Source organism: Mytilus trossulus, chromosome 1 (genome assembly GCF_036588685.1).
Source record: "Mytilus trossulus isolate FHL-02 chromosome 1, PNRI_Mtr1.1.1.hap1, whole genome shotgun sequence".
Lineage (NCBI taxonomy): Eukaryota > Metazoa > Mollusca > Bivalvia > Mytilida > Mytilidae > Mytilus > Mytilus trossulus.
Genome location: NC_086373.1, coordinates 32,781,704 through 32,790,274, shown reverse-complemented (window position 1 = coordinate 32,790,274; position 8,571 = coordinate 32,781,704). Strand labels below are relative to the sequence as shown.

The 8,571-nt window shown below is 30.6% G+C and overlaps 1 protein-coding gene across 2 annotated transcripts in view; it reads left to right on the top strand.

Moving 5' to 3' along the window:
• Nucleotides 1-49: 49 nt before the first annotated feature.
• The window catches only part of LOC134721892 (kelch-like ECH-associated protein 1), a 29,249-nt gene continuing 20,727 nt past the window's right edge, over nucleotides 50-8,571 (top strand). Inside the window, exon 1 of one of the 2 annotated variants that reach the window (XM_063585176.1) lies at nucleotides 50-167. The gene's annotated coding sequence lies outside the window, so the exon portion shown is untranslated. Of the gene's footprint in view, nucleotides 168-5,703; nucleotides 5,820-8,571 lie in introns of those variants that run through there. The other variant, XM_063585194.1, reaches the window with a different exon arrangement.

Below are 8,571 nucleotides of genomic sequence, written 5' to 3'. Positions count from 1 at the left end.
TGATTAGTAAACACATTATTGTAAACGTATTTGGGACGTAGAATGATGACACAATTATCGACTTCCGGTTATGAATTTTAGATCAGCAACATATCGAAGATTCTTGATTATACTAATCTAGACAACAGTTAAAGAAAAAATGGACTGAACATTAATATAAATATGTGGTAAGATATGGAAGTTCATATTCTGCTTAAATTTTTTATAACTCCGTAGACCTAACCACTAAACTCATAATTTAAGTATCTATAAAAAACTAAAAAAGCCAAAAAGGGGATGGTAAACCTCAATGATTTTAATATAAGTTTAAAAACTAGAGTAAACGCTGGATTCCTATCTGTATCAGTACGACTACTGGTAGGTTGTTTATACCAATACTGTCTTAGATACAAAGTTTGAGAGAGCGAAGTCAATTTATTGATGGTGCATGAGAGCAGTTTAAAGCACTCAAGGCTTGATGTGGCCACACAGTCTACAGTGTCTTCAAGTGGGGCCTCATTGGGGGGTTCCAATCCCAGATCCCGCTTACTGTTTTGTCAAATTCCCGTACCCGCTTCCACTATATACGTAGGCAATTCTCATTTTTTTTTGTCATTTCCCGGGTCCCGCAAGACCTCATTTCCCGTTTTCACGACACAATAATTTGATTTTCATGTGTTGTGCTTACAAAAAATCGGCAATCTGACATCATGCTTAGACCCCAATGAGACACACTTCAAGCACAGGAGCTTGACAGGGTTTCTTTTTTTTCTTCCAAATACTGCCCACATTCAACATGATGAGTATTCTGGCAAGTTTACTGTCAATGGCAGTTGCTATCCTTTATAAAACACCAATTTATTTACGATAGTGAATGCCTCGTTGACAGTAAAACCTGGTCTGACCCACTGACATTGTACATATATATCAAGCACCTGTGCCTCAAGCTTATTCCACTAGATCACTTTTTTAATGAAAAATTCATTTGATATTGTTGTGTTTTACATGTTGGTATTACAACACATTGTTTTGAATTTGTTATAATCTAGTTTTCCCATTATATTTGTTGTCTGGCTCTTTGATTTGATTTTATGTTATTACCACAATGGAATAAATTCTTTTGTTAAATTGAGAATGGATCTGGGGAATATGTCAAAGAGAAAACAACCTGACCAAAGAGCAGATAACAACTGAAGGCCACCAATGGGTCGAATGAAATGTCCTTACAATGTATGGACAATACATGTATGTCCTATGGAAGAGGTGGCAGTATGCCTGACACATCTTATGTGTGATGTGGAAGTATGGCTGTCGCATCTCGAAAGCCTTGTGTCATTTACAGAGGGAAATATAGGACATTTTGATGTGGAGATATTTGCTTTGCGATGCAGAATACCCCATATCATTTATATTATGCTTTGATAGAATAACCTTAAGTTCCAGGGTTCTCGCTATGGATTTTTGAAGGCGAGTCCAGGAACTCATCATTTTTGGCCATGATGAGTCCAACAGCAAGAAGAAAATATTTTATTGCAACATGTGCAATACAATGTAATATTTTAGTCTCCATGGCCTAACAGAGCAATGAAATGACATTAAATTCAGATCACTTTTAAACTTTTGCTATAAAATGATGATATTTGTGTTTAAATGTTTTCAGTTAAATATACAAAATATTTCAATCTTGATGCATCTGTGGACTTGTCAGTTTTGAAAATGGTGAGTCCAGACAGATTTTGATGAGTCCAGGACTCATGGACCTGCCTGCCTTAGTGAGAACCCTGCTTAACAATAAATAGTTACTACTATAATTTGTTGCTAATGGCACTAGAGAAATTTGACTAGAATAATAACAGTAACAATTTTGGGGTCTCTACATTTCAATTGTATATATCATTTATTGAGATAGTTAAGTACCTCAGAAAAAAGGACTTATATATAGAAACAAGCAATTTCTATTTCATTAAAATTTTGATATTTTATAGAAAAAGAGAAAAAATGGAAACTTAAATTTCTACATGTTCATTGTAAAATGATTGGTTTAAATCCAAGATTTGTGAGCTACAACTATATTCCTTTGTATTTAATTTGTCACAAAAAAATGCAAGAAGATACAAGGAAAAGTCAGCAAAAATTCTCTTGCATGATAAGATATGTAGGTAGAATACAGATTCACCACTTTGTTTTATTGTATTGTTTGCTTTTAGATATATTGGATTTTTTTTCCATTTTCGGAAACCATTGTATGAAGTTGGTACATTCTTGTTCAATGTTGGTTTTTTTATGCCCCTGCTGTGTGAAGGTGCATTAAGTGTCTTTTCTGTCGATAATTACGTCCTAAAATAAGTTTCCCTTCTCAATCTTTAGTTTGTCTCACCCAAATGTTATATAATTTATATACAATTCTTATTACCATAAAACACAGATCAAGTTACAATATGAGTGGCATCACTTTTATTGTTATGCAGTAATGTCCCTTTATAAGGTTAAAAAAAAATAATATGCAGTAGGGGGAATCATCTGTGTCCAAGGGACACATTCTCAATTTTTTTTTTCTTTCCTGGAACTAATGTTTGGAAGCATCTGAAAGTGTGTCTCATCAGGTCAATCCTCTTGACAATATTATTTGATATAAAGTACATTAGTCAACAATTAAATGTTTTTGATTTGTTCCTTTTCTAAATGAAATTAATAATGTTATACTCTTGATAGGTAAAGCAGCAAAAATATTTAGGATGAAACCGGACTGAATTTCCTTATAAACTTTACCTACCATGTAAACTTTTGCACCTCAGTTTGATAAGTAATCATTTTGTTATCAGCATATCCCATAATAAAACATTGCCATTTCCCAGTTATTCAACTTTAATACAAATTCTTCAATTTGGAACCAATTTTCATCATTGTTCAGGATCATAGAATTAATGTTTCTTGTTGGGTGTTTTACTCATCTTTCTGCATTCTTAGCTCTGTCATGGCAGCTGAGTAAGCTTAAAAGTTTATGTGTTTTTTGTTTTTTTACGTTTATTTTTATACCCCACCTACGATAGTAGAGGGGCATTATGTTTTCTGGTCTCTGCGTCCGTTTGTCCGTCGTACCGTTCATTCGTCTGTCTGTCGCTCTTCAGGTTTATTTTGTTTGTCAAGGTAGTTTATGATGAAGCTGAAGTCCAATCAACTTGAAACTTTGTACACATGTTCCTTGTGATATGATTATTCTAATTTAATGCCAAATTAAAGTTTTGACCCCAATTTCACGGTCCACTGAACATAGAAAATGATAGCGCAAAGTTCAGGTTAAAAGTTTTTGGTCAAGGTAGTTTTTGATAAAGTTAAAGTCCAATCAACTTGAAACTTAGTCAACATGTTCTCTATGATATGATCTTCTAATTTTAATACAAAATGTAGGTTTTGACCCCATCTTTATGGTCCACTGAACACAAAAAATGATAGTGTACTATGGACATATTCTTGTTTGTACACAAATTAGGTAGTTAGTTTTCTCGTTTGAATTGATTTACATTGTCATTTTGGGGCTTTTATAGCTGAATATGCGACATGGGCTTTGCTCATTGTTGAAGGCTGTATGGTGACTTATAGGTGTTAATTTCTGTGTTATTTTTGTCTCTGGTGTAGAGTTGTCTTATTGGCAATCATACCACATCTTTTTTATATTAATAGAATTACTTCACATTGATATGCTGATACATGTTGTAGTGCATATCCTGTTCAATTCTGTATTAGATTAATTTTTTTCCCAAAGCAAGAAATTAACAAGTTTTCCATATTAAGTAAAGTCTGATAATGTTTTAAATTTACCTATAGCTAGTTGTTTGAAATGTATTGAAACTTTACAGATCTATATCTGCTTAATCAGTTTCATGTTTTAGAGCTAATTTCCTATTGAAACATGTAGAGCAAGACTTTGGTTAGCTTTCTTGCTTTGTATATTGTACCAATATGATTGTGATAACATTCAATTGAATTCAAATGTACCAAGTTTTACTTACAAGCATTAGGAAATATGCTCTAAGTGCTTGTTCTAATTTGACATATAATTTTTATTCCTGGTCTTTTGTAATTGGGTTATGAGGAAGCTGTGGTTATATACATTTTTGTGTCACACTTCTGTTTAATTTATTTCAACAACCAGCTGTGACCACTATCATGACCATTTTTATGACATTTTTCCCTGTCTCTGCTCATTCTGTATAATACAATGTACATGTATCATCTAACAATTTGAATAATTTTGCAAAGTATGTTACTAACTGATACCTACATCATTTATCAAAGTGTAGAAACTTTATATATCTTCCTATTATATGTCTAATATAACAGTATTGAATTTTCTTATCATTTTGATACATCCGGTATCAAATATTTCAAACATTGAATTAAAGCCTTCTTGGAAAATTATTATCCAAACTATAAGTTGCTTTTCTGTTTTGTTTAATTATTATTTTTTAGCATTATGGAAAATGATCTGTGAATTAACTGTATTCATCGGTCATTATGAAGTAACAGAAGATTTGGGGTTTTGGATTAAGACTAAAAATATTTTTGAAAATTCTTTTGAAGGACAACATACTGGGATAGTTTATTAACAGTCTTTGCACTGAGCAGCAGCCCAGGCTTGTAAAATTGCTCTCATGGTTTATAATATATTTCCTTTTCTAAATTTCAATGTTATAATACACAATTGTCTTTAATTTTAAGGCACATCTGAAAGTGAAGATGGTAATTTTTTTACAAGAACCTGTGCATGTATGTTGTGTCACAATATATCTTCATTGTAAGCATAAGAATATGTTCATTTTGTTCCAAGCTTGATCTGTATGGGAACATGTTTTCATGATTTTCTTTGTATGCACATGTATTAGAATTGGAAAACCTTTTGAGAGATTTTATTTTATTGCATTTTCTGTCACAGTTTACACAAGTTTAGTGAAGGTAGTAAAAATTCTTAATAATGTCTTTTATTTAATTGGTTCCTTTAGAAAGATTATATGTTTGTTTGTAAAGACTACATTGGCACTCACACCACATCTTCCTATATCTACTTAAGGCTGAAATATTTCAGTATTTTCAGTTACATTTTGTACTACATGTATGTTGGTGTTAAAATATATATACATTGTAAGCATAAGAATATGTTCATTTTGTTCCAAGCTTGATCTGTATGGGAACATGTTTTCATAATTTTCTTTGTATTCAGTATTCTCAGCTACATTTTGTACTACATGTATGTTAGAGTTAAAATATATATACATTGTATATTGCATTGTGATGATATTGGGCAATCCTTTGGAATGATTGTCTTTTCAAGACACAAATCTTTTCAATTAACAAATGTATCACATTATCATGATTACGGAATGTATTGTTTTTCGTAATGAATTCTGAGGTATGACTTAGTATTTTATTGTGTTTAAATTTTTTATATGAAATGATAATCAAATAAAGTGTTTAGGGAGGATTATAGACATTGTTAATGATATGTTTGTAAATCTAGCATGATATTTGTATTGTAATTATGTTACGAGATATATTTAAATGAACATTTGATAAAGAATATTAATGGTCTTTACAAATTAGACTCTTGAGTTTTGAAACAATGCCATACATATTTTTGCAAAGTCATTGTCATTTATCTACACATGTATTTTTGCCAGTAAGGTGTGGTATGCAAGTTTTTACCTATGTTTACATCTGTTTGAACGTAAGAGACCGCTCACCTGGAATTATTAACCACGTCAATTACCTGATTATTTTCAACAGATCTAATTGATGTTCGAACAACATTTCAGCTGGTAATTGATCTTTAATGGATTGTACAGGTAACTTTTTTTTTACGTCAGATTATTAAATCTTAAATTTTTTTCTGAGATTCATTTTTTTTTGTATGAGATTTGATAAAGCAATAGTAAGTTTATTTATTATTTACAGACTGTCAATGTTTTCTAAAAATTAAAAATAGCAACTTAGCTGGTATATGAAATTTATGGTCTGACAAAATATTTTTTACACTTTAATACATTTGTATATTTATTTAAAAATGAATTCATCCCTTCCTCTAAATTGTAAAACTTGAGTAAGAATATTAAAAATGACTATGGTATTCATTATATTGATTTATATTGGTTAACTCAGTTTTGAGTGCTAGCTTTTGTCATTAAATATTTAAAAGTGCATGTATATAGACATTATTAAACTTAATATTGTATACTTTGGGTTTTACTGAGTTTTAAATGTATTACCAATAGAAACTTGAAAAAGAAACATGCATGTATGTTCCCATTTCTGTTGGTCTTAATATTTCAGAATTAACATGTCATATATACATGTAGTTATTTTAGTACGTATTTATGATATGCAGGTTAACCTTTTTTTTACCATATTTTGTGGACATATTTTATCATGAATTTTATATGTCAATGATTTGCAACTTTTCAGGTCAATTAATGACAGGAAATGACAAATTGACAAAATAAAAAAATAAATTCCCTGTCTAAAAATTTACTACCTTTTTTGATTTCAATGAATCTACCCAATTTGAACAGAATTGAAGATGCCATATGCATGAAGTACCTGTATTTTAGTCAATTCCAATTAAAAAATAATCAAGGAATTCCAACAAATAGTCAGTTGTTCAAAAGAAGCCCAAATTTTGTGCAGTCAATATATTAGACCTTTTATAATGTAACTGATTAAAAGAATATAGTATAAAAAAGAAGATGTGGTACGATTTCCAATGAGAAAACTATCCACAAAGACCAAAATGACACAGACATTTTAAAACAACCATAGGTCACTGTACGGCCTTCAACAATGAGCAAAGCCCATACCCCATAGTCAGCTATAAAAGGCCCAGATAAGACATGTAGACATGTATGGGTCCTATTGGTCCAAATAAATTACAATAAGAATTACAACTGAAGAATAATTCCTATGTCTACCAGATTTATAATGGCTCATGAGGTAGATGATAATCTAATAATAAAGTTCTATTGGCCTTTTTTATTTGAAAAAATACCCAGACTTACTTAGCTCCGTGTTAAACGTTAGGAATTCATGATGACTTAACACATCCTGTTTGTGACAGTTTCTTTTCAGTTTTTTAAGAATTATGTTCTACGCTATCTTGACTATAACCAATATCTTATCATCTAATAAGAATTTATTAAAAAGTTATAGGTAAAAAAGGTAGACTTATAATGGCTTCTTTTAATTAAAATTTTGAGCTATCCCAAAACACAGTCCCATAACAGTTTGAGCTTTTCTCATCACTTGTAAACTGTCTTTCACTGAAGATTTTTGAAAGATTTTTTCAAAAATCTTATCCTCTGAAAAAATAGACTATAATAAAACCAAGTGATAACTAGTGTAATATTTCAAGACATGATTGAATTTGTAGTATTTGTATTTTTTCCTAATGTATCAGTTTTAAAAAGTTGTGACATGAAAAAGTTATCAATTGTTTTAAAAATAAGTCACAATCATACTCCCCGAGTACCAAAGCTGAGGTTTATAGTTATTATTTTAAACAGTGAATAGCAGTAGAGGATCCCTGAGGGTTCCAGGGGTTGAAACCTCTTTTTTTTGAAAATCAATGCATATAAATTGGGACATACTCTTTATTCTGGGTTGGGATTCCTCCCTCCCTTTTTAAAATGGGTGTATCCGCCCTGAATAGGTATCAATACAACTTTTATTAAACCTTCAGCAGATGGTAATATGTACCTCTCATAAATTATACTTTTTTTGTCAGAAACGATTCCTTCCGCAAAACATGAGTTTGCCCATATGTTAACAAATAATAAAGAAAGACATAGATAAATAAATAGTTATGAGTGTTTTGACACAACAAATAAATGTATGAACTGAAAACCTAACTGTGTTATGTAATGCTATTCTTAGTTTCTTAAAAGTGCACACAGTATTTCATGTATGTTTTTGGCAAACTTGCCAGAAATCAAGACATATATTGTACATGTACTGTTGTTAATATAAAGTGGAATCATCTGCTAACTTATTTATTTAAGGTAAATTAGATTTTCCTCTTTTAAATTATTTTAATGTACATGCATGAATATTTTAGCAAAAATTCACATGTTTGAATTGAATGTCCTTCTTTTTCCCTGACATTTAATCAAGAACAAAATAAATAGACAGAAGAACTGAAATATGTTGTAAATCTGCATTTTTGTTTGAATCTATCATTATGAAAATAATGCTTTAAAAGAAAGAACAATTATAGGCAAATCCAAATATTTTTAAGCTTTCCTGCCAAATAGCTGGATTTGATTGGTTAACATTCAGACTGAGTGTAAATTCTTAATCTGTTTATCAAAACTAAGGATCTTCTTTAAAGAACCAAATACATGATAAAGTATTAAAAAGTACAAAAACAGATAAGACGCCTACAAAATGTACGTAATAAGCTCAGATGTTATCCAAAGCCAAAAAAGAAGTCAAAGCTTTAATCTTTTGAAATGTGCTGATATGATGTCATGTTATTGTGGCTAAGTCATCAAAACTTTTTATGGAATTTCAACTTATTTTATTTTGGACACCATCAAAGTAATATGT